Source organism: Chiloscyllium punctatum, chromosome 37, assembly GCF_047496795.1.
Source record: "Chiloscyllium punctatum isolate Juve2018m chromosome 37, sChiPun1.3, whole genome shotgun sequence".
Taxonomy (NCBI): domain Eukaryota; kingdom Metazoa; phylum Chordata; class Chondrichthyes; order Orectolobiformes; family Hemiscylliidae; genus Chiloscyllium; species Chiloscyllium punctatum.
Window position 1 is genome coordinate 37,542,412 of NC_092775.1, and position 25,954 is coordinate 37,568,365.

Genomic DNA, 25,954 nt, shown 5'->3' on the forward strand with positions numbered 1-25,954 from the left:
CTACTTTCCTGTCAATGAAATATTGACACTTTTGCAATAGTAAATGCAGGAAAGAATTTATGCATAGCAAAACTCAAAAAAAAACCAGCAACCAGCTCATGAATCTGTGTATTGTGATTTTGGTTGAGCGAAATATCAGCCAGGACTCCAGGGGAACTTTCTTACTTTTCTTTGTCCTGTACCACAGGATATTTAACAAAAAGACACCATCGTGGTTTGACAGCTTATTGAAATAATGACAAATCAGACAATGCAGCACACCCTGAATACAGCTCTGGAAGCCTGGAAACAAAACATTCCGCACATAGCTTTACTGTGGAAACCATGTTGTAGTCTACTGTACAACCATTATACTTTGCAATTTGTTCTAAAACAGCATTTTCAATTTGTGCAATTCAGCTGGTCAGAATTGAATGGATCATTACTGCCGTTTTTTAACTAAAATCCCGTAACGACAGAATGACAACTCATCAGGCATTAAGAATGGCAAGTGCAAAGTGGCTGTAAGCAGAGTGCATCACAGGCAAAGTATAAATGTTGAGAATTTGATGTGTGAAACTGTATGAATAAGAGTAGCTCATTCTGCCCTTCGAGCCTGATTCACCATGCAATACAATCATGGCTGATCTGATTTTAACCTCAACTCTACATTCCTGTTTACCTTATGATAACCTTTCATCCCCTCAATAATAAAGGATCTATGTACTTTTGCTTTAAAATAAATAATGATTCTACATCCACTGCCTTTTGAAGGCACTCAACGCTGTCAAAGACATGTTTCTTCATCCCTATCTTAAATGGGTGACCCCTTATTTTTAAACTGTAATCAGTAGTTTTACATTCTTCCACAAGAGGAAACATTCTTTTGACATTCACCTGATATAAAATCCATGCTTTCATTGGCTGGGGCATCATATGTAAAAGTTGGCAAGTTTATGTTACAGATGGATAATACTTCAGTTAAGCCACATTTGGAATAGTGCATGCAGTTCTGGTTGCCATTCTACCAGAATAATGTGGAAGCTTTGGAGAGGGTGCAGGGAAAATTTACCAGGATGTTGCCTGGTCTGGAGGGTTTTAGAAAGGTTGAATACACTCAAGATTCTTTCACTGGAAAGGTGGCAGCTAAGGGGTAACCTGTTAGAGGTCTGCAAAATTATGAGGGTGGATAGAGGCTATTTTTTCCCCCCCAGGGTGGAAAGGTCCCTGTGCCCTCTTGTAATTGACAAAAGTGAGGAGGCAAATTTAGGGGAGAAGTGCGGGGAAAATCTTTCACATGGAGAGTGGTGAGTGCTTGGAACGCACTGACAGTGGAAATAATGAAAGGAGGCATGTTAGCAACGTTTAAGGTGTATCCTAATAAATACATGAACAAAAGGAGAACAGAGGGATAGAAACCATACATGGGCTATAAGTAGCAGGTGTAAATAAGGATTGTTTAGTGTGTCATAACATGCTGGAACAGGTTGATTAAGAGATCTACCCTGAGGAATGCCAGCAGTGATGCTGAGGGAATTAGATGAAGTTGTTTCTATGAGTGAATAATAATTACAGAACCTCTGAAGTGTGAAAGACTTACATAATAACAGCAACTTTAATGCAGTATCTAGAACAAAGAAGGATTCTTATAGATGTTGGAGATCAGCCATCTCAATTTCTGCAGGATTTCCTCAGGTACTGTCCTAAGCCTTACCATCCTCAGTTGCTTTATCAATGAACTTCCCTCCATCAGAAAGCTAGAAGTGAGGATGTTCACTGATGATTGCACGACATTCAGTATCATTTATAAATGTGCAGATATTCAAGCTGCCTATGTCCATATCTTGCAAGACATGGACAACATCCAGGCCTGGCTAATATTTGCACCACACTTGTGCTAGGCACTGACCTTCTCAAAAGAGAACCTCACCATCCTCCCTTGACATTCAAAGATATTACCATGAGTAAAATGCCAAAATTAACATCTTTGTAGTTACAATTAACCAAAAATTGTGATTTAAGTGTGGCGCTGGAAAAAGCGCAGCAGGTTAGGCAGCAGCCGAGGAGCAGGAGGGTCAATGTTTCAGGACCATTTTTGTGTCATCCATGTAAATATTGTAGGTCAGAGGCTAGAAATTCTGTGACATGGAATTTGTCTCCTGTTTCCCCAACATTTGTCCACCATCTATCTACAAGGCACAAATCAAAAAAGTATTGGAATACTCTCCAATTGTTTGGATGTGTGAAAGTGAAATGATTCAAATTTAGATGCAAATTCAAGCTTTGGGCCATTTGCCCAACAATCTTACTCATACAATAACTGCTTAAGTGTATTTAGCACTATTATTGTAGCAAAAATTCCTAAGCTATATAAAAACTATAATTTTTTTATGATCATATCCTTTTCTATCATCCAAGTGTGGAATGATGATTTTTGTATGAAGAATAAATGTTCAATGATTGGCTTTGAAAGGACTTTGTTATGCTATATAGAAAAATAGACTTACATTTACCAAATATTACATTATTACTAAGTTCATAGCACATTAGGGTAATACTTGTATCAGTGCAATAAAATACGACATTTGTGTCTGTAAGAGGTGAAGAAAACATTTTATTTAAAACTCAATTTATTGATTTTTGTACAGCCATACAGAATTACGTCTGCCTTATACTCAGTATTCAGAATACATGTTTTGTATAAACAACTGAAGTGTCTTGCTTATAAATAGTGCCTTCCATTTACTTTTGGTTGTGTGTGTACTTCAGTAAATTCCTAATGGCTCATATTTTGCTGTAAAAATCGTAGTAAAGAATTCACCTCTATTATTAAAATTTTAATCAGCATTACGCACTGATTGAACATGCCGCAATTAAATACTGTAATCAGGCATTTACTGTCCAAGTTGCTCTGGTCTCCTGAATTTTTGCCATGCTGGGTATCTTGCTGTGAAACAAGTACAAAACATACGGGACAGCATGCATTTGCTGACCTATCCACTAAACTCACAAACTCCAGTGTAAGAACGTAACGAACGCCAAAACTCCTCCAGCAATGCCCACTGCAAATTAAGTTGAACAAGTGTTGTCTCTCTCCTTCATGTTTAATTATTGTTAATGCTACCAAAATGAATCACTTCTTTGCTTATTTCTCTTTTTTTATATCCATCTTTCTTTTCCCTCTCTTTATTTTAGTTTCTATACATTTTTCAGTATTGAATAACTATTCTAACTTTTACAGCTTTATTCAGACTTCATGTTTCTCATTAACAATTTTCACTGTGATTGGTTAAGGAGATACATGTACCCTGTTCGTACAGACACTCCACCACAAAGGCTTTCTAAACACAAGTTCAGTGCAAACCTGATGGAAAGTCTGTAGACAGGGAAATATAACCAACATCTGATGCCATTCTTTCATAGTCAACTGTAAAATTTGGCCCAATTACTAAGAATGTTTCAATGTAAGGAACAATTCACAGTGGAATATATGTACCAATTTTATTGCTGGAGGTTGAATGTCATATTGATGAAACTTCAAAGCTCCTTTCATCCACTTTTTTCAATAGTATAGCTATGACCTGTTTGTCATATATCAAGAGATTCAAAGGCAGTAGATAAATTGTAGATATTAAATGGTATCCTGCAAAAAAAATTCAAAAACTTTAATTTTATTTATGCTCTCCAGTTACTAATTAACAGCTTCCCAGCTGTATTATCAAGTACTATCGATATATTGCAAAGTTTAGAACAAAAAAAAATTATTTTAAGCAGAATTGCTTGAATTTCTTGTGAAACATCTTGAGAAACACAGTTCCTTGTTGGTGACATAGTTGTTTATATTCCTTTCATATTGTCAGAGCATTTTACACAGGACATGATCAAAATCATATTCATACTGTCATATGTGTTTTCAATATTCATTCCTCCATCTATTAACAGTGCATGTTCACTTCTTGTTTCCCTGTTGTTTTGCTTGACTAGTATGAGCCTGTACATCTGCAGCCTTGCTGTTTTCATTTTTGGAGACTTCTGGGGGGAAAAAAAATAAACATCTTAAAATACAAATAATGTGTCAATTTCAACAGAAAATTGAGACTAAATGTTTTAAGGAAGAAGAATTTACGGACAGGAAAATTGTACCTGTGTGCAGTTTTCAATATGTATTACTCTGTCATTCAATCAAATATTGGATGATCGGCTTGTGGCTTTAACTATATTTTCCTGTCTGCTCTCCCTCCCTCATTAGATTAAATTCCTTCGTTGATCAAAAGTCTGTCAAATTTGAATATGTTCAATGACTCGCCTTTGCTGGTCTCTGGGTCAGTGGATTTCAAAGATTAACAACTTTGAGAAAATGAATACTTCCTTACCTCTGTATTAAATGGGAGATTCTTCATTTTGAAACTGTGCCCACATATTGTTAGATCCCGAATGAGAGGAAAATATACTCTCGGCATCTACTCCTGGGTAAATTGGGTACAGTCTCACCAACATCCTGTACAGCTGTAACCAGACTTCCGTAGTTAGACACTTCAGTGCCTTTCCACAAAGGCCAATATTCCAATTGACCTTCTAAATACCCTATATACCTGTGTATTGACATTTTGTGAGTAATGTAAAACAGATTCCACTGTATTATAGTATTACATAGTATTTCTTCATTCAAGTAATATTCTGCTTTGTTATTCTTCTCACAAAAATACACAAGCTCACATTTTCTCATATAATACTCCATCTGCCAATGCTTTGCCAACCTACCTTGACTTCCAGTTACTTCCTGTACTCCTCAGGTATTGCTTTATTAGCGATCTTTCTGTCATTGGCAGATTGGACTACAATTGAGCTGCACAGATATTTCCTCTAACCATCATGAACGTGGGTTGTACATCAATAGATCCAGCACTGATTGCTGTGAATTACCAGTAGTTACAGTTTGCCAACCTGAAAGTGATCATTTGGGCCAGAAAAGGTTTCCTGTTAGTTAGCCCATCCCCTATCTTGCTAATACATTAACTCCAATACAACAAACTTTTACTTTGTGTAGCAATCTTTATGTATTAAATACCTTTTGGAAATCCAAACATATTATAGCCACTGGTTGCTCTTTATACACCTTCCCCATTACATCTTCAAAGAAATCTACTAAATTGGCCTAACATGAATTCCCTTTCCTTAAACCAAGTAAACAATATAATTTATTGTATTATGAATTTCCAAATATCCTGTTATTCCATTGCAAATAGAGTTCAGTATTTTCCAAGTGAGAGATTTTAAGTTACCTGCACTATAGTTTCCCGTTTTCCACCTTTCTCCTTTGTTGATTAGAAGTGTTATAAATGCAGTTTTGTGAATGTTTGGATCTTTTTAGAACCTGAGGTGTTTCAGAAGGATGTAATCAATGCATCAACTATCTCTGCTGCCATTTCTTTGAAGACTCAAGGATGAATGTATTGTGGCAACCTCTTGCACAGAATTGTACTTTCCTGTTTAGTTTAAACATTTCAAATGAAATATCAACTGAATTGGTGAAGTTTTACAACACATTACACATCTTTGGCAGGATGTATTTATGATCCCAAAAGTCACATTACGAATTGAAGAACAAATTATCAAGATATTAGCATTGGCCTTGAATTGAAAGAAAGGAGGTTTTAATTTTAAACAGCAGAGTGCAAAAATACATTTAGCCAACATCTAAAAGAAAAACATATGTTCTTGATTTTGTCAGCTTCAGTCAGTGCTGTGGACTCAACTATTTGCAATCCACATTAATAGCTTGGCTGGAAGGACTGTGTGTCGTTCAATTAAAGTTTTAAAAGTTTCAATTAAACTTTTTCACGACTCAAAAATAGGTAGGAAAGCAATTCTGAGGTGTAAAATTTCTTCTTTTCTTGACCAACAGTTGAAAATTCACCTTGCAGTGGAACCAAGAGTAGTTCAGAGTCATTGTGGTAATGTTTACTGTTTAAGATGTCTTGCATTGTTGTGTTAGGGAGGGATGGGAGTTTAAGGATGGGGCTTATTAAAGAAGAATGAACAAATATTGTAACTAAACTTTTTCAAATACAAATTCTTGAGTTTGCACATACTCAGACAAATCCAGTCTTTAAGTACTCTGCTTTTGAGTGATCTACTAATTAAAACTGGACCATTTTTTGTTCTATGGCAAATGCTTACAAGTAGGGGATTTTGGAGATAACGCTTGTTTAAATAGTTAGATTTTAGTGATAGAATGTCACAAAAGTAAAGATGCATTAGAGAACAATATTTATGTTTAACCATAGTAAGATATCAAATTTTTAAACCCGGAAATGATTTACTAATGTTTGGATTTGGTTGCATGCCCATTCTTACCAGCTGCTTCTTTGCTTGTACCTCCAGTCTCCGATGTATTTTCTGGTGACTTGTTTATGTCAGGTACAGCATCTCTACGACCTGCTCGTGCCGAAGAAATGAATTCTGTTAATGAGGCTTTTATATCCGGCACTTGAGATGCATTTGGATGCAGCTGCACCTGCAATTTAAATAAACAAAGATTATGTAACTGAATGACTGAAGCAGATTCACACTCACTTTATAAGGGTAGACATGTCTTTGATATGTTAAGCCAATTTTTGATTTTAAGAATATGATCTCTTTTATGCCAAGTTCATTCATAGAAATAGAATCTCTTTTCTCTGACAACTAGGAACCAAGCATGCATGCATAGTTGAAAGCTGTGTGGAGCTGGCATCAAAGAGATGTTGAGACCTGAATAAAATCAGCCATGATACTGTTGAGGCAGGCCTGAGTTGCCAGTGGCCTACTCCTGCACCTTTTTCTTATGTTCTTATGTTTACAGTCTGGACATCAAAGATTTTCATGAAAATAAGCAGAAGTTGCAGACTTAAGCACAAACTACTGTTGGTGAGTTTTCAATGCCAAATCATATACTTACATTTTCAAACAAAATTTAATTTACAAAGAAAAAAACACCCATTCTTACATTTGTCTACAGATGCAGCCAGACCTGCATTTAGACATTTAAGGTTTACTCATTTCTGTTCTTATACATAGCAGATCTGTAAAATGAATCTGTACATAATATTAATATAACCAAATCAGTTAATAAATTTAATAATGATGTTAAATATGCATTTACAGCAGAAACTTTTATTTATAGTTTTATTTTGGACATTGAAAATGTCAGTTGTACAGACTAAGTGTTATATTTACATTTTCACAATTTTTTAGGGATGATCTAATTGGTCCACATGTTAACTTAAAAATGAATTTTATTAGGTCCTCCTCAATACTTATTTAATAGTTGCCTCAAGACCTTAATAATCATTGCCTTTTTTCTCAGCCTTTTTCTTAGTTTTGATCTGTAGTGTCATGGTAGATGTGTGACAAACAGGAAGTGTAAGCTCGATGCAAGACTTAATCATCATTTTGTCTCTCTGTATGTCTCTCTCAGTTTAACAGATACTAGTGCCAGAATGGAATATTTCTCAGCTCATATTTACAAGAGCACTCACAACTAAAGTGCCAAATTGACTATTTGCAAAGTAATGTTTTCTTTCCTTTTACAATCACCTTAGAGTCTGATATTTTGTTTAAAAAGAAAGGAAGCCACTGGACAAATTTTCACTTTTTGAAACTCTTTCCTCACCAAGCCAACTCCGATCAAGATAACTAAAACATCACTCAATAAGCAAACGATATTTCAAATAAAAAAAGATAAATTTTGCTTTAAGTAGTTGATATAACAAAAATAGACCTCATTTAATTACAAATAGTCAGATTGCTTCACACACAACTGTGCAGCCACATGCACTCTCACATTCTTTTCAACTCGGTCTCTGTCTTGTGAGATTTCTTACTTTTCATCCAATCATTTTAGCTCAAGTCATTCACACTCGTCAGAGGTTTCCCAACATGATCACAACTGAGAAGACATATGTCTATGAATGCTTTCTCAAATGTTTCATGACAATCCTGATGGTACAGAATCAATAGAGAATCCATTCTCATGATTCTTAAAGCATTTTTGTTTCAATTTTGGCTTCTAACTTAATCCAATCATTATCATTTATTTCGCCATCTGATCATGTAAATTAAAAGTGAAAGACAAAGTGCTTTTAATTTCCTGATTTGCTGTCTGTGAGATTTCTTCAATGTGGTTGGTTACATCAGCTAAAAATTGAAAGAACTACAGATACTGGAAATCCGAAGCAAAGTCAGAAATTGCTTGAAAATCTCAGTAGGTCTGGCAGCATCTGTGGAGAGAAATCAGAGTTAACATTTCTGTTCCAGTGACCCTTGTTCAGAACTTCAGCAATTTCTGTTTTGCTTAAGCTGTTTGTTAACATCACTGCAGTTGGATACTTGGAAATTTCTATATTTTGGCACAAGATTTAAACTGCCACTGAAGAAGGTAAGTCCGACCAACAGAGATCTTTACAGACAGCTTTATGTGGCATCAATGCCACGCATTGTGGCTTTACTGTTCACTGCAAAATCCAGCTCATAAATCTCAAAAGACACTTCAGAGGACTACCTGAGGTAATGGAAATAGGTTGGGTGAAGCTATAAATAAAGATAATTTTGAAAGCAAAGCATTAGATAGGCTGGGAAATGGTAGATCAGCAAGCACAGGAGTGATGGGTAAAAGGGAATTTGTCCAATTTAGAAAACAGCATATTTTGGATGAGCTCAAATTTATGCAAAATAGATGGTGGAAAACTGACTAGGATAGAATTGGTAGAGTCAAGTTAGAGGTAACAGTGCTATGAACACTTGAGTCACAAATAGCAATGAGAAAAATGCTTGCTTTAGTGATATTAGCCAAGGTCTAAAATACTGTCCACAGAAGTGGAAAAACATCATTATTCTTCTTCAAATTTGATCTTTTCCTTCCACTTGAAAAGAAAGAAAGGCAGTAACTGTTTTGTTTGTGCTCATGCATGCAACAACAGAAGTAAGAAACAGTATTCTGATTTTGTGTACAATTTTGAGTTTGAAATATGAAAAGACCATGTCAGAATAAAAGTAAATATTTTTACTGTTGGCTTTAAACTGTAATTATTAAACAGAAGATGCACATGCACCAGTTGATAATTGCTAAATAGTTGTTTAATACTAAAGCAAATTACTGCAGATACTGGAATCTGAACTGAAAACAAAAAATGCTGGAGATCACAGCAGGTAAGGCAGCATCCATGGAGAAAAAAACAAGCTAACGTTTTAAGTCCAGATAACTCTTCGTCAGAGCTGAAGTGAAGATTGTTGCAAATGCTTCAGTCTTATCTTTTGCACTGATGTATTGGACTCTTCCGTCATTGAGATGGGGATATTTGTGGAGCCTTCTTCTCCAGTGAGTTGTTTAACTATCCACCACAACTCGACTGGGTGCGTAGGACTGTGGAGTTTAGAATGATTTGTTAGTTGTGGGATTGCTGTGCTCTGTTCATCACTTGCTGCTTATGCTATTTGGCGCACAAATGGTCCTGTTTGGTAGCTTCACCAAGTTGACTCTCATTTTTACAAACGGTTGGTGCTGGTCCCGTCGTGTTCTCCTGCTTCAGCTCTGATGAAGAGTCATCTAGACTTGAAACGTTAGCTTGTTTTCTCTCCATGGATACTGTCTAACCTGCTGTGATCTCCAGCAATTTTTGTTTTCAGTTGTTTAATATACTTCAAAACATTAGCAGTATAGTTCAGAAGAATTACAGGAACCTGCACATTAAATTTATATGTAGATTACATTTTTTAAAAATTCAAATGGATATTAACAATTGACAATTGAATCTCATCAGGCATGTCAGTAAGCAGAAATATAGTGTGGAATTTGAAGTTGGCAATGTGACTTATCCACTGCCTTGAAAATCTGTGAGAACCACAGAGCACTTTTATCTTGGAGGCCCAAAGCTATTGCAAGTATATTGCATATACCTACCTAGACAACTGTGGTCTTCCCTTTTCATTGAAGTTGCTCTGGGAATCCTCAACATCGACTTTGGGCCCCATGAAGTCTCAAGGCTTCAGATTAAATATGGGCGATGAAACGTCCTGCTAATTATCTTGTATTGTCCTTCCTTCATTGATGAATCAGTACTCCTTCATATTGAACAGCACTTGGAGGAAGCACTGAGGGTCATTAGGGTACAAAATGTACTCTGGGTGGGAAATTCAAAACTCATCACCAAGAGTAGCTCAACAGCAGCACTGCTGATTGAGCTGGTCAAGTCCTAAAGGACATAGCTGCTGGATTGGGCCTGTGGGAGGTGGTGAAGGTGGTGAAGGAATGAATAAGTGGGTTGGCTCCAGCACAATCTGCAATTTCATGGCCAGGCATATTCCCATTACCATTACCATCAAACCACTGGATCATCTCTGGTTCAATAAAAAGTACAGGAGGACACAAAAGGACCAGTACCAGTCATACCTAAAAAATGAGATGTAAACCTCATGAAACTACGAAACAGGACTACTTGTGTGCCAAGCATAAGCAGCAAGTGATAGACAGAGCTAAGTAATTCCACAACCAACTGATCAATTTAAGTTCTGCAGTCCTGCACACCCAGTCATGAGTGGTGGTGGATAACAACTCACTGGAAGAGGAGGCTCCACAAATATTCCCAGCTCAATGATGGAAGAGCCCAAAACATCAATGCAAAAGATAATACTGAAGCATTTGCAGCAATCTTCAGCCAGAACTGCTGTCAAATCCCAGAGTGGATGAACAATTTTGATCTCCTCCAGGGGTCCCCAGCATCACAGATACCAGTCTTCAGTCCATTTGATTCACTCCATGTGATATCAAAAAATAATTGGAGGCACTAGATAGTGCAAAGTCTAAGGACCAAAACAACATTCCACAACAGTATTGAACACTTGCTGCATCCTTGGCCAAGCTGTTTCAGTACAGATAAACACTGACATCTACCTAACAATTCGAAAATTGCTCAGCTATGTCCTATATAAAACGGCAGGATAAATATATGCCTGCTATTTACCACTCTATGGGTGATGAGTGGGGGTAAGTGCAGGGTTGAGGAGATGTTGATGGTAAGGACAAATTGGATAACTTTCTAAAGCACCCCAACCACCACACTTTTTACACTGCTGGGTGCCTTGATTTGGGGCATAACACTTGGGAACTAGTGAGCTGCCAGAATATGTCTCAGGTAAATGTAACCAGCTTTACCAGGCAGTTTTCTTGGAAGGTGAGTTTCCTGCCCAGGGTAAGACCATAGTATGTCCCTTAAGTGACTACCTAAGGACCACAATTGGTGTCCAGGTAGGAAGATTGCCTTTGACACTTCCCGGCTAGGCCTTGATTTGAGAAGTGAGAGATTCAGGAAGCTGCCAAGGTCTCCATCCACATTCTTCTTCCCAATTAAATGGCCCGCCTCCAAAGTTGCATCTGTGGGAGTGGGCCTCCATTAAATTCCATGCACACTCCCAATCTATTACAGTCCTGACAAACAATGCCCAAGGATAATTTAATCACTTTTCTTTTATCAGTCCGTGTGCTATCCTGCTTCCAGTTAGGATGAAAATGCTAGTGAGCAGGCAAGTCCAAACAATATCATTGTCCACTACTGCTGTCAATACAACTACAGGAGCAGCCAGCATGAGTTACATTTAGTGAAATATTCACCCCACGTAGCAGTTCAGCAGAAATGCAAGTCTGAGCAACAAATGATTTGGAACTAATATATGATCTTCCAGCTGAGAGAAATATAATACCAAACCCACAGCCAAGTCAAGCTTTCTGGCTTTGAGTATAAATGATAAAAGAAAGCATCATTCTCTAATAAACTGCAGAGCTGGTTTGTTTCTAAATGCAAATTAATGTTAATGAAAGGAAAGATTAGGAGCTCCTTTACTATGAACCTCACATTTTAATTTAATTTTCTCGTGGGAAAGTTGATTGCCATTTACAACATGAAGCCTGAGTTCAAGACACCAGTAAATATGGTCGTGTTTAAAATCTGTTAATGCTCATGAACCACTGCCAAGAGCTTCAGATCAGTCATTCTCATGCCAGCTTGAATGAATAAATAGGCCTTGCCACATTGCTTTTAATTTCAATCAGTAGGGTGCTATTCGCTGCACAATATCCCCATCAAACTGAGACAAAACAATTTTTTTACATAAAAGTGGACTCATTACTGGATTGGATAAGAAGTACAAGTTTTCATTGTTCAAAGACTGCACACAGCATGCATGGCTGCATTATTTAGGAAGGCATTTTCTTCAAAGGTTCCACCTTGGAATTTTGTTATTAGTTATTTAGTCCAATTACAAAATTTAATTTTCATGGTCATGTAAAATCAATGTGCTAAATTACTCAAATTAACCATATTGAACATATATTAATCAAGAACTTAGTCTTGTTAATCTCGATGGAATGATCTCAGATAAGAATCTGGAATTACTTATAATACAGGATCTTCCTGCTCACTATCAATAGTGGCATGGGAAATCAAACATTTTCTATCTCTGACAACAATATTGAAAGACAAAATCGAAAACAATGATTTCTGTATGTTCCCTCATACACCTTCAACATCATCACCCCAAATTTCTGTTAATTCTCCTTCAATTTACAGTCTTCTTCATCTCTTTACTTTCTCCCAAAATTGTCACTTTAAAGATATTAAAATGTTTGGTTCTTTCAATATTGAGCTGAAAAGTAAGCCTTATTAAGTGTTTAAGTGGTTTACAGTCCAAAATGAGCACTTTGCACAATCAAAAATGTATAAGATCAAATCTGAAATATGAAATGGTGGATAACAGGAGGAACAGAGAGAAGGACTTAGCAGCTAAATCTTAAATAGTTGACCAACAAACAAAAATAGATAGTGACAATAGTGCATTAGTTGACACGGAGAACAGAAGCAGAGAAAAGAAAGACAGAGAAAAAGAGATAGAGAGAGAGCATGAGAAAATTAAAAGAAAAAAGAAGAAAAACATGAAAAAAGTTCAATATAATAAAAAAGAAGTTTAGAATCATGTGATTCACTAAAGTGGACAATAGGTAAATATATGATATCAAAGTATAACCTAGAAATTCAGCAAAGGTGATTGAATTGCTCTAAATCTGAATAGGAAAGCTGGAATATGAGAACAAGTGTAATCTAATTGAAATCTGTGTTTGAATGAATTGCAACAAACGTCAAACCTAAGAAAAAGTTGGTGTTCCCATAGATACCTACATCATAAGTATAAATTTAAAATATTACTTTTGAAATCTTTAATAAACTTGCCCATCTTCCAATACCATCCTGCTATAAATTTGTAAATTTGCATCCTTGTTCCTTGTAAACTTGGAACAGTCTAATTACACCCTTGCCAGTATCAATGATACAGTAGCTGTATCACTGGATAATGAGTGTCATTACAGTGTGACAGTTTCCCTAAGCTGTTTAAATTAGAATTAATTTACAAGAATAAATGATTGTAGCCAAAAATTGTAGGATAAGGACCTCCATAAGCAAATAACACAATTTAACTTCTTCCTCAATTTCAACTAGGCAATTGGTGTGTGGAGCTAAATGTCATTTATCTGTAAACCATTCCTATTTGCAAGAATATATTTTCTGCTCACATTTTGTCAATTTTTCAGAAAATATTTCCATAAATTCCTTTGTCCAAAAACTTGCTATATATCCTGCACCACTGGAGGCTTGTCATATTTCATGTTTGCTTTACCCAACCTTTCATACAGTACTGTACAAAATCTCCTCTATTCTCCACCTATCTTTTTGCTTCCATATAGTGACATGATTTGGTTTTAACTTTAAATATGATGGACCAAAGCTTCCTGGAAATATAAGAAATAAAAATGAAAGATAGTAGCCCAAACAATGCAATATTAACAAACAGAGAAAGTGCTGGAGATACTCAACCCATCTACGAAGATAGAAACAGAGTTAATGATTTGAGTTAGATATGATTCTTTTTCAGAACTGAAAGTGGTTGGAAATATAATGCTTGTTATGGTTTTGACAGAGGACTGAGGGAACAGATGGTGGAGAGAACAAATCCAAGGGCCAAGAGGTTACTAATTGTAAGAAAGAGAATAGAGATGTGAAAGATGTGTAAACTAAGATGTGAAAGGGAGAAAATGGTCCTCTCTGCTACAGTTATTAATGTGCAGCAAGTTCAGGGAAAAAGTGATTCATCATGAGTCATAAATCCCTAAAATATTCTGGTTGATTTATATTGTTCTGCTGTTTGTTCTTTTAACAGCGCCTTGCCTCTTGATTTGCATTGATGATTTCCACCCTGGGGTCCCACTACTCACCTCTGTGGGTATACTGCAAGTGTTAATGTGTTATGCAGAACAGTCACAGTTAATTAAGAAGATCTTTCATTAAAAAGCAAATACTGTAAAAATTCAAAATATGAAGAGAAAAGGCTGAAATACCCAATAAGTTCATTCGTGGACAGAGAAACAGAGGTGAGCTGCTGAACTAAACTATGTCCAAATTTTGATTTCAATACTGAGCAGTTTATTTACAGTGAGCTAATCTAAATGTATCTTAAGCTCAGGTCTCTCAGTTGTGTGTATTAAGTCATACACTCCACAAAATGGCAATCTTATACACAAGACTATGGTCCAGATGTTCCAGTAGGAAGACAGTTGTTACTGAGGGTAGACCAGATTTGCATATTGGGACCATGAGGAAATCCTAATGCAGCTGAGTCCACAGGAAGTACCCAGGAAGTTAAAACTTTCAACAGGTGTCTGAAGTTAAAGTCAGATATGGATGTAGGTTTGCTTGCTGAGCTGGAAGGTTCATTTTCAGATGTTTTGTCACCATACTAGGTAACATCTATAACTAGGTAAAGTCGGAAACCTTGGATAGTTTAGGCTCACCTAAATAGGACAATAGAAACTTACCATTCTCCCCATTTCCCTGACTCATGACTAACACGGCCACCCAGTCATTTCTCCAAGAGCAACCAATTCTACGCCCTCCCCACTGACGCTGACTCGATCCCTAACTCTCCCCAAATACCCTTTGGAAAGCTGACTCCCCCTTTATACACCAATCCTCTCCAACACAAATCGCCTCACCACGTGACACCTTACTTTCCATTCACTTTCCAGCCTGCTCACCTACCCAGATGGTACATCACCACTTAAGTGCCATTCTCCCCCATCACACCTCTATAACCCTGTGCTGTGCCTACTTTCATTCTCTTAGAAGCGGTCAATGAGGCTTTAGACCTTTGACATACAGAATACAAATGCTGCAAAACTGATATTGTTTCAGCACGGATTCTTTTTGTTCTCGTCTTCATTGATTTCTGCACTTGGTCAAGATTGGAAATAGGATTGGAAATTGTGTTAGGTCTTTATAACTTCCATACAGCTAATGTTTCACTGCTTATAAGGCCTATACAATTAATGTGGTGGGTGTAGACTATAGGTTGTGTGAAAAAAGGAATCATGTCTATTAACAAAAATATTGAAAATAATTTGTGTGTTCCTGTGAAAGTTGTCACAGATCAGCTGTACAAATGATGCACAAAATTATCTTTGCACTTTATGTAGTGGGTGAGACCAAGACTAGTGGTACAGTGCCACAAATCCCTCATCTTCTGCATGGGATCTTTCACCACCTGCCATAAAATGTAGGAATAGAAGTAGGCCATTCAGCCTATTGTGTCAAGAGTGTGGTGCTGGAAAAGCACAGCAGGTCAGACAGTATCCAAGGAGCAGGAATATTGACATTTCAGGCAAAAGCCCTTCATCAGGAATTCTGGATGAAGGGCTTTTGCCCGAAATGGCGGCTTTCCTGCTCCTTGGATATTGCCTGGCCTGCTATGCTTTTCCAGCACCACACTCTTGACTCGAATGTCCAGCATCTGCAGTACTCACTTTCGCCCATTCAGCCTGTTGAGTCTACTCCATGATTTAATGAGATTACGGCTGTTCTGATAATCATCAACTTCACCTTCTTGCGTTGTCCCCATATCATTTGATTTACATACTGCTTAAAAATCTCTCAGCCTTGAGCCTACTTAATGAATCAGCCTCATCAATCCTCTGCAGTAGAGACTTCTCCAGATTCATTACCCTCTCAGAGAGAAAAAAACTCATCTCTGCATTAATTGAGTTTATGCCTTCTGGTGCGAGATTCTCCCACAAGGGGAATTCTGTACATTTCAATAACGTCATCTCTCATTCTTATGAACTCCAATGAGTACAGGCCCACTATTCAACTTCTCCTCATAAAGCAATCCCTCCAGGATCAGCCTGGTGAACCTTCTGTAGACTGCTTCCAATGCCAGTATGTCTTTCCTTAGATCAAGGGCCCAAACTTGTTTAAAATTTACCAGGTGTGGTCCAAATAGTGCATTGTACAGTGTTAGCACGACTTCTCTAATTCTATGCTCCATTCTCTTCAAAATAAATGCCAATGTGGCACAAGTGGTGGGTAATATACTACAGTACACAGCTATAACAAAATATCCCAAGTCGTGTTGAAGCTGTAAATTGAAGCCATAACTAGAATTAATCTATACCATGCTGCCAGTGGGGGATACCGTGGGGATTATTTTAGATTCCAATATGGCCTGAAAGTGAGCACAGACAGGTTAGAGTTAATCTGGAAATAAATTTGAATTGTCTGATTGTTGAAACAAACACAGACAATACCGGTGAAACTCATCAGGTCTGGCTGCATCTGTAGACAAAAACAGAGTTAATGTTACAAGTTCAATATGACTCCTCTTCAGAACTTTGGTATATCCTTTTCTGAATAAGGACATAATGTTTGTAACTCTTCAACCCCCTGATACACACCCCCACCCCAACCCCATCTAAGAAAGACTGCTAAAGTATTGCCATTGTCTATTGAAGAGCATACACTGACACACTTCTGTTATCCAATGTGTTGCACTGAGTTGATTAAATATTTTGTAAGGTGGAATTTATGGAAGGATTGCTGGCAACCAGAGCAATTTCAAAAAATCAAATTCTACTTATTCAGAAAGCTGCAGACTTTAAAGAACACACAGTAGCAATAATTCACAGAGACAACTTAAAAAAATAATCACTTCAGATAACAGCAGTGAGTGAAGGGAATTATATAGATTAGATTACTGAAAGTACGGAAACAGGCCCTTCGGCCCAACAAGTCCACACCGACCCTCCGAAGAGCAACCCATCCAGATGCATTCCCCTACATTATCCCTGCCCCTAACACTAGGGGTAACTTAGCATGGCCAATTCACCTAACCTGCACATTTTTGGACTGTGGGAGGAAACCGGTGCACCTGGAGGGGACCTATGCAGACATGGGGAGAATGTGCAAACTCCACACAGACAGTTGCCCGAGGCGGGGATTGAACCCAGGTCTCTGGCACTGTGAGGCAGCAGTGCTAACCACTGTGCCACCGTGCTGCCCATATTATATCCAGATTGGATGCATGAAATTAATCTCTGACACAACAGTGTGTTCTCCAGATATGATTGATGGGTAATTACCCAATTGCCTCCTTTCTGACTAAGAACAGCAGTGTCACTCTATGTGGCTGGCTATATTCAAGCAGCGAAGGAAGGTTTATCATTGTGCTCAAAATTAGGATATTCAATCTATTATGGTCTAACTGACCACTCTGTATTCTGGGCACTAATGCAACATAAGGACTGAAATACATGTATAAACTCTACAGTCATTCCGACTGTGAATTTGCCACATCACTGTTTTTTGCTGGGATATGACAAACTCAAGAGAGATTTGTTTCAATCGATTAAAGAAGAAATTATTTTATAATGTTTGCAATATATAATCAGAACTTTATGTCCATTTTAGAACATAATGATTACAATATTCCAACGGGATCATATTTCATGTGGGAGCATCTTGCTATGTGATAAAATTGAATGCTATCTTGTATTTTGTGACTGTCAGTGAAATGATGCTGTCTCTTTATTTGAACTCTCAAGTCTTCAATGGGATGAAACAGCACCAATGTGTTCATACAGGAGCCAATTCTGGGGTAAGTTATCATTCCTGGCAGGAAACAAATTAGCAATAGAATCAGCTTGAATCTTCATAACATCTCTTCTTCAAATTCCAGTTAACAATTGCAAAGCATCAATCTCATAATCATGAGTCATTGTACAAGCATGAAAATTTTGATGACAATCTGAGTGCAGATGAAATGTAGCTGTGGGATGGTCAGTGGACAGGATGCAGTCAATGCTGGCTGGAAAGAAAGGAAGTTTGCTTAGCAACTGACATAAGATTGATCAGCATATCCTTTGACTGGTGTGATCAAGTAAATGTTATGGCAATCCCAGATGACATGTTTGATGAAACTGGATCTCCCACAGTAATAAGTACTTTGAAAAGAAAGCATAGCTTATTTAGAGGAAGTGTAGTGCAGATAAGCAAATTTCCCTTTAGCTGACTGAGCATCATTCTGATAGTCCAAATCAAATTGCTTATTTCTCATAATGAACAAAATGTGCAAAATTCTGATCAATCAAACCACCTTCTGCAGGTGAGCATATCCTTGTCTCCCTGTTGAGCATCATTTTAGGAAAATTAAAACACAGGTCACTGGACTTGAGACGTTAACACTCTTTCTCTCCACAGATACTGCCAAATATGCTGTGTTTTTCCAGCAATTTCTGTTTTTGTTTACTTTAAGAATATTGTCCCCTTCACTAAAATTGAAGAATAATTGAACCATTGCTCACCAGAAACTAAGTATTTGTCTAGGAAAACCTTGTTCAAACTCATGTCTGGCCTTTATATTGTGTTATTTGCCTAAATGCAAAAGACAAGGCTGAAACATTTGCAAACAACTACAGCTAGAGGTTCTGAGTGGGAAATTCGTTTTTGCCTTCTTCTGAGATTCCCAGCATCAGAGATGAGGTGAGATGGACTGCACTTGATATCAAAGTCCTATTTGGCTGAGCATGGGATCAAGGAGTCCTAGCAAAACTGGACTCAGTGGGAATTGGGGCAAATTTCTCCACTGGTTAGAGTCATACCTGGCACATAAAATGATGTTTGTGGTTGTTGGAGGTCATTCATCTCAACTTCAGGACATCCCTGTAGGAGTTTCTCAGAGTAGTGCCCTCGGCCCAGTCAACTTCAGTTATATCATTATTGTTTGCCAATTATTGCACAAAGTTCAGCACCCTTCACAACTCCTCAGATACTGAAGCAATCCATGTTGAAATGCAACAAGATCTGGACACTATCCAGGCTTGGGCTGACAATTGGCAAATAACATAAATGCCATGCAATAACCATCTCCTATAAGATATTATCTAATCACTGCCCCTTGACATTCAATGTTACCAGCATTGAATCCCTTACATCAACATCCTCAGCATTACCATTAATCAAAAACTGAACTAAACTAGCCATATAAAGATTATGGCTCCATGAGCAGATGTGAGGGTAGGAATACTGCAGCAAGCAATTCATTTCTTGACACTCCAAAGCCTGTTCACCATCTACAAGGCACAAGTCAAGAGTGTGAAAAAAATATTCCCCACTTGTCTGGATGAATACAGTTCGACAACACTCAAGAAGCTTCACACCATCCAAGATAAAGCACACCACATCCAAAAACATTCACTTCCTCTACCACTGACACTTCGTAGCAACAGTGTGAACCATCTAGAAGATGCACTGCAGAAATTCACCAAAAATGCTTAGTAGTGACTTCTAAACCCATTACAACTGTGACCTATAAGGAAAAGAATAACAGATACATGGGAACAGTACAATCTGCACATTCCCCTCCTGATGAAGGGCTTTTGCCCGATGCGTCGATTTTCCTACTCCTTGGATGCTGTCTGACCTGCTGTGCTTTTCTAGCACCACTCTAATCTAGACTCTGATTTCCAGCATCTGGAGTCCTCACTTTTACCTAACATTCCCCTTCAAGCCACTCGCCATCCTGACTTGGAAATATATTGCCATTTCTTGATTATAACTGGGTTAAATTCTGGAATTTTGTCCATAATGGCACTGTTTGTTTACCTATAGCACATAGACTACAGTTGTTGAAGAGAGCTGTTCACCATCATTTTCTCAAGAGCAACAATGACTGGTCAATAAATGCTAGCCAGTGATGGCCAAGCCCATGAGTGACTAATAACATGTCAACCTTCAGCCAATTCAATTCACTCCACATGATATCAAGAAATGTATGAAGGCATCAGATACCACAAAGGCTATGGGCCCTGATGTCATTCACAATAGTACTGAAAACTTGTACTTCAGAATGAGCCATGTCCTTACCCAAGGTATTTCAGTACAGTTATAAAATTGGCATCTACTTGTCAATGTGAACAACATGATGTACCCAAGTATGTCTTGGTTACAAAATGTAGGATGAAACAACCTAGCCAATTATCATCCCTTCAGTCTACTTTTCATTATCAGTAAAGTGATGGAAGATGGTGTTAACAGTTGAGTTTTGAGAAGATTTGTAGCTCAGATTGAAGTTCTGGATGTAAGTTTGCTCGCTGAGCTGGAAGGTTCGTTTTCAGACATTTCATCACCATACTAAGTAACATCATCTGTTAACCTCCAGTGAAGCACTGGTGGTATGGCCCGATTTTTATTTAGGTTTTCTTGGGTTGGTGATGGCATTTCCTGTGGTGATGTCTTTTCCTGTGGTGAAGTCATTTCCTGTTCTTTTTCTCAGGGGGAGGTAAATGGGATCCAAGTCAGTGTGTTTGTTGATAGAGTTCTGGTTGGAGTGCCATGCTTCTAGGAATTCTCGCACATGTCACTGTTTGGCTTGTCTTAGGATGGATGTAGTGTCCTTCCTCATCTGTATGTAAAGATACTAGTCAGAGTGGGTCATGTCTTTTTTTTCATGTATCTTTGTGGACGGCCTTTTGCCTGTTTGTCCAATGTAGTGTTTGTTACAGTTCTTGCAAAGTATTTTGTAAATGACATTGGTTTTGCTTGTTGTCTGTATAGGGTCTTTCAAGTTCATTAGCTGCTGTTTTAGTGTGTTAGTGGGTTTGTAGGCTACCATGATGCCAAGAGGCCTGAGTAGTCTGGTAGTCAGTTCGTACTCACAAGAAATGACATCACCAACCCAAGAAAACCTAAACGCATAATTAAAGAGCAGGCCATACCACCACTATTTCATTGGAAGCTCACTGATGCTGTTACCTAGTATAGTGACGAAATGTCTGAAAACAAACCTTGCAGCTCAGCGAGCAAACTTACATTAAGGTGTTAACAGTGTTGTTATCAAACAGCACTTATTCAACAATAAACTGCTCACTGACACTCAATTTGGTTTCTATCAGGCCTACTCAGCTCGTGAACTCATTACAGCCTTGATTCAATCATAGAAAAAGAGCTGAACTCAGGAAGGAAAGTGAGGGTGATTGTCCTTGACATCAAGGAGCATTTGATGGAGAGTGGTATCAAGATGCCCTCGCAAAACTGGAGTCAGTGGGAATCAGGGAAAACTCTCCACTGGTTGGAATCATTCATAGCGCAAAAGAAATTATTATGATTTTGGATGTCAGTCACCTAAGCAGTCTCTCAAACTATACCTTTTTTCAATATTTCTGGGATCAGATTTACTTCTTGCCAGCATGTGCTTCAGTGAGGTGCAGGTTAACATAAGCTTTTACTTATGTTACTTCTGCAAGCAAGCTTTTACTAGGGCCAAATGCTCACAGACCTGCCATCCTGCTCAGGCATCCAGGCACTCAACAGCATTGTCAACACAGGCCAGGTGCTGAAATCCTTTAAATGAGCAAGCAACATGAAGATATGCTTGCTGCATTGAAAGCAAAAGACATGGAATAAAGTGCATTGTAATCCCATGCTGGGATCAGTTTAGCTCCCAATGACTCTCTCATTGAACCTTATTTAAAGGAGGATTTATTTTTCTCTTCTGTAAAATAAATCAAGTAATTCCAAACATCCTCTATGAATAAATAATCGCCTCTCTTTTCTTAAAAACATAACAAATTTACCTAAAGTTAATTGTTAAGTCTTTAGCTTTCCATTCCTGTTCTCTAGCATCCTGAAAGGGGATTTACTTTTCAATGCTTTAACTCGAATTGAGATTTGTGAATTTTGTGTTCTCCAGTTCTTTGAAAATGATTTGTTTACTTTTACGGTATTTATACCTGTCTTATTTTAATGGCCTGTACCAATAGCTCTCTCAGTCTTCTTATCTCCAGTGAAATAGGTTTAATCATCCCATTTACCCATTATCTAGATTCACCTTGGGCGTGCTTTTCTAAATGTTTTCTAATGCAATTATGTCACAGAACAAAGTACATGACAGCACAGGAACAGGAACTTTGGCAACCAAGCCGGCACTGATCCAGATCCTCTATCCAAATCTGCTGCCTATTTTCTAAGGATTTGTATCCCTTTGCTCCCTGCCCAGTCATGTATCTGTCTATATACATCTTAAATGTTGCTATCATTTCCACCCCTATCACCTCCGCTGGCAATGTATTCCAGGCACCCACCACCCTCTGCATGAAGAACTTTCCCTCTCACTTTGAACTCATGACCCTTAGTAATTGAGTCCTCCACTATGGGAAAAAGTTTCTTGCTATCCACCCTGTCTACACCTCTCAAGATTTCGTAGGCCTCAATCAGGACTGCCCTCAACCTCCTTCTTTCCAATGAAAATAATTGTAATCTACTCAGCCTCTCCTCATATCTAGCACCCTCCACACCAAGCAACATCCTGGTGAACCTCCTCTGCACCCTCTCCAAAGCATCCACTTCCTTTTGGTAATGTGGTGAACAGAACTGTACACAGTATTCCAAATGTGGCCGAACAACTGTAACATGATGTGCCAACTCTTGTACTCGATACTCCGTCCGATGAAGGAAAGCATACTGTACATCTTCTTGACCACTCAACTGACCTGTGTCGCCACCTTCAGGGTACAATGGACCTGAACACCCAGATCTCTCTTCACATCAATTTTCTCGAGGGCTTTTCCATTTACTGTATAGTTCACTCTGGAATCGCATCTTCCAAAATGCATTACCTTGCAGTTGTCTGGATTGAACTCCAGCTGCCATTTCTCTGCCTAACTCTCCAATCTATCTATATTCTGCTGTATTCTCAGACAGTCCCCTTCACTATCTGCTACTCCACCAATCTTAATATCATCTACAAGCTTGCTAATAAATCAACCTACACATTCCTCCAAATCATTTATATATATCACAAACAACAGTGGTCCCAGCAAGGAACCCTGTGGGACACCACTGGTCACAGGTCTCCATTTTGAGAAGTTCCCTTCCACTACTACTCTATGTCTCCTGTTGCCAAACTAGAACATCTAGCTGTCATTTAATTGCAAAAAAAATCGAGAATTCAATTTCACCATTCGTTTAGTTGCATCTAATGTCATCTAAAAATCCCCAGTATCTAATTTGCTTTGTTCATAACTAGGTTATATACAGATACATTAGATACATTTAATTTGATAATAATAGCTCAGAAATTCCTTTCCTTTTTGATTTTTGCTGATGGAGTTGGTTAGATCAGCTGGCTGGCTAACTGGCTTGTGGTATAGAGTACTTTATCAGTAGCTTGGGTTCAATTTCTGGTGATCCTCAGGTAAAATTACCACCAACTACCTCTCTCTCATGAGAGAGTAGACCTATGGTCTAGTAATACTATGATGACTGTACGTTTTTAGAATCCATTACATTTTCTGAATGGATACTTCTTCAAGTGACAGAGAGCAATACTGTTCAATGAATCACTTGCTTGCAATTCCCAACTTGCATTTGCACTACTTGATGAAGGAGAGTGAAGAAGAATCTAGTGGATTTGAGCAGATTGGATTTGCCATCACGAGAAGCATTAACAGCCACATTATTTTTATGCTGCTTCTTTCCTGTGCAATAGTAATTAAACTCTGCCAAAGAAATATGTTTCTTTCAGGTTTCACAGGCACCTTGAACTCCGATGGCTACTTTTCCCTTGACACAGCACTTGTTATTTATTTACTTCCTTCCTCTATATCTGTTGTCAAACACATTCCTAATCCAGCCAGCCAAAGTAACTAACTATTAATACAAACACATAAACAAATAGATTAGAAGGAGGAATAAGCCGTTTGGTTTCTTGAGCCTTCTCTGCCATTCCCTAATCTGGTTGTACCCTCAACTCCACTTTTCGAGCTATTTTTGAGTTCCTCGTTCATTAACTAACTATCCATCTCAACCTTAAAAGGTTTTCAATAATCCTGACTCGACCAGAGTCTGGGAACAGAATTCCATAGACTCACAACCCTCTGGGAGAAAAGAATAATCCATATTTCTGTCTAAATGGAAGATATTATTTTTAAACTCTGCCTCCCATTTCTCGTCTCTCCTACAGGTTAACATTCTTTCAGCATCTACTAGGTCAAGCTCTGTGAGGATCTTTAATGTTTCAAAAAGATTGTTATTCATTGTTCTAAACTTCAATGGATAGAGGTCCAACCTGTCCAAACATTTCTGATAAGATAAACTCCTCATCCCAGAAAGCAGGCATGTGACTCATTGAACTGACTCTAAATGTAATTATGTCCTTTCTTAAATAAGGATACCAAAATGTATACTGTAGATACACACACACATATATGTAGGTTTCCCAATACCCTGGGGAGAAAGTGAGGACTGCAGATGCTGGAGATCAGAGCTGAAAATGTGTTGCTGGAAAAGTGCAGCAGGTCAGGCAGCATCCAAGGAGCAGGAGAATCGACGTTTCGGGCATCAGTCCTTCTTCAGGAACTGAAGAAGGGCTGATGCCCGAAACGTCGATTCTTCTGTTCCTTGGATGCTGCCTGACCTGCTGCACTTTTCCAGCAACACATTCCCAATACCCTGTACAACTATAGTAAAACTTCCCTACTTATATATTCAATTCTCCTTGCAATAAGAGCATTCCATTTGCCTTCCTAATCATTTGCTATACCTGTATACTAACTTCTTTGTGATTCACAAATCGGGGCACTCCAGATCCCTCTCTACCTCAGATTTCTGCAGTTTCTCACAATTTAAACAAAATGCTTCTTTTCTTCCTGCTAAAATGGACAAGTTCACATTTTCCCACATTATACCCCATCTGCCAAATTTATTGCTGACTCACTTGACTATATCCCATTGCAGTGTTCTCTTACAACTTACTTTCCTACCTATTTTTGTGTCATCAGAAAATTTAGTAACCATACATTCTTCACCTCTTGGTCTTTTCATTCAAGTCATTGAAATAAATTGTAAATAGTTGTGGTCCAGCACTGATCCCTGTGGCACTCCTCACTTTACATTTTGCTAACCAGAAATGACCTATTTATAGCTACTTTGTTTCCTTTTAGCTAACAAATCTTATATCCATGCCAATATATTACCCTCAACACCATGAATAATTGTTTTGGGTGGAAACATTTGATATGAAACCTTGTCCAATGTCTTCTGGAAATTGTCTGTGGTGTTACAGGCAGTCAGTTGAGGAATACAAGTTTACGTTTTATAATATTCAAATTTTCCCCATCCCAACTATGTAAGCCAGGTTAACCTACCTCTAAATACCAGACTTGTGCCCATTACAAATGCAGATCTTCTGTACATACCATCGCAGGTTTTGTGGGATCAGTTTCTTCCATAAATGACCCGAATGTCTTACTTTTATGGCAGTTGATACACACTGCATATATATACTTGCATGATGGTGTAAGCTAGGTGTAACAATAATACCCCTTTGTGACCTAAACTGGTATTTCTTCAATCTCTTGGAAGGCATTTGGTGAAACAAGATCAGACACAAATTGTAAAGCTATTTTATTTCACAATGCATTACTACAGAGTAACAATTATAATCAAAGTTCCATTTTACTCCTTTCCATATTGTTGAAAACTGTTGTCACCCAATGTCATACTGTTGGACAATCTGTTCATACTTTCAGAATTACTTTACTTTCTGTTTAACTACTGGCAATAGA

The 25,954-nt window shown here is 37.9% G+C and overlaps 1 long non-coding RNA gene across 1 annotated transcript in view; it reads right to left on the reverse strand.

The window, feature by feature from the left end:
* Positions 1–2,585: 2,585 nt before the first annotated feature.
* The window catches only part of LOC140463008 (uncharacterized), a 37,699-nt gene continuing 14,330 nt past the window's right edge, over positions 2,586–25,954 (reverse strand). Inside the window, exons 2-3 of the long non-coding RNA XR_011954572.1 lie at positions 6,337–6,496; positions 2,586–4,011 (exon numbers count right to left, since the gene is read on the reverse strand). This is a non-coding gene — a long non-coding RNA (uncharacterized lncRNA). The remainder of the gene's footprint in view (positions 4,012–6,336; positions 6,497–25,954) is intronic.